This window comes from Triticum dicoccoides, chromosome 4A (genome assembly GCF_002162155.2).
Source record: "Triticum dicoccoides isolate Atlit2015 ecotype Zavitan chromosome 4A, WEW_v2.0, whole genome shotgun sequence".
In the NCBI taxonomy this organism is placed as follows: domain Eukaryota; kingdom Viridiplantae; phylum Streptophyta; class Magnoliopsida; order Poales; family Poaceae; genus Triticum; species Triticum dicoccoides.
In genome coordinates, this window is record NC_041386.1 from 652,869,790 (window position 1) to 652,871,458 (window position 1,669).

The 1,669-nt window shown below is 66.0% G+C and overlaps 1 pseudogene; it reads right to left on the reverse strand.

Annotated features, from left to right (window-relative positions):
* The window catches only part of LOC119283973, a 3,882-nt pseudogene extending 3,602 nt beyond the window's left edge, over positions 1-280 (reverse strand).
* Positions 281-1,669: the final 1,389 nt, after the last annotated feature.

Sequence of the window (1,669 nt, forward strand, 5' to 3'; positions counted from 1 at the left end):
GGGGGCAGCCGGGGTAGCAGTGGGCGGCGCGGACGCGTCGGCGGCGGGCGGGGCGGGGGAGGCGGTGGGCGTGGCCGCGTTGGGCGACTTGGGCGGGGCGTTGCCGGCCGGGGCGGGCGACTGCGCGAGGGAGTGCGTCGCCGTGAGGCAGAGCAGCGCGGCGCAGAACAGGACGGTGGCAACCCGTGGCGCCATTGCCAACTTTCTCTGCCTGCCGGTTTGCGTGCCCGAGTTTGAGCCGGGGAGTGTGAGTGTGGGAGACGAGGAGGAAGGAGGCGCGGGCTGCTGGTGATGGGAGTGGCACGGCGTGGCGCGAGGTATAAATAGGGCCTCCGCTCCGCGTCGCATTCCCGCCGAGTAGGGAGGAGCGTGCCGTTGGAGCGGTGGGTGCGGCGGGGCCGGGGCGCATTGCGCGCGGGGGCCGGGCTCGGCTGTCTGTCCGGTGCCGTTGGCTCGCTCGCTGGCCGATGCAATGGCGGGCGCTCTCGTCCCGTTCGTCGGTGCGCCGGCCGTGCGTGCGGATTGTGAAGCCGCTACGCGTGCGGTTACTTGGCAAGTAACTGGACAGGTACAGTGACGCGCGCCGCCGTGGTACGCGACGCGAGCATCGTCGCCGGGCCGGTGCGGCGTCGCATCGGCCTACTGGCGGTGGTTGTGCATGCGTCATACGGGTATGCGTACGTGTACAGACAGGCGTGTCGGTGCGCCAATTTCTGGTTGGGAGTCCAGGTCCAGCCGCGCGATGATCGATCCATTATCCATACATCGAGTAGCCAAGCTTCGGGCTTGTCTTTCGTCGTGGCCGCTGCAAGGATGGCCAGCACTAGCAGAACGGATCATACGCGCGCAAATCCGGGAAAGCGCGAAGTCACTTGGCCCCGAAGGCTGGGACGCCGATACGTTGGAGTTGGACTAGCTTCCAAGCATGCCGATCATGTCTCGTGCCTCAGCCCAACTCCAACGCACTATCCCAAATCGTCCGCCAGTGTTCGATTGAGGGTAAACGGACACAAACCATGGCACAACGCGCGGGAGCAGACGGACAAATGTCCGTCTTCGGTCCGCTTTGAATCCATTTCTGCCCTAAGTTTGGGTCGCGTTTGCGGCCAATCGTACAGCGCGCGGGCGGGCGCCCTTGTCCTTCCGGCCCCTGTCGGGGACACACCCATCCCACCTTTCCTCCATTTCGTCTGAACCTTCCCGCGTGCCCCCTCCTTTTCCTCCTCCATGGACGACGACCCGACGAACCCCGGCGATGCGGCCGCGGCCGCACGCCCCGCGGCGAAGAAGAAAGGTCCAAGGATCCCAGGAATCCTCGATCGGAGTGCACGCAGGAGGAGATCGCCATCCTCAACTTAGAAACGGCGAAGAGAAGGGGTCGGCGGGCGAAGGCGAAGGAGATGAAGGCGCATGCGGCCTACGCCGTCGAGGACGACGCCCTGCGTCATGCGCGGCATCTTGCCGATGTCGACGAGAAGGAATCCATCGTCGCCAAGGCGCATGCCGGTCTCATGCTTGGGTTGGCATGACCACCGCCGACCATCCTCTTGGTCGCTGCCATGGCCGTGGCGAGCACGTCGTCGGTTGGTCGTCCTCCTCAGTACAGGTCGCCGAGCTCGTCCAGCACACCCAGTCCGCCGCCTTACGGCCATGGGCAGACACGGTTCTC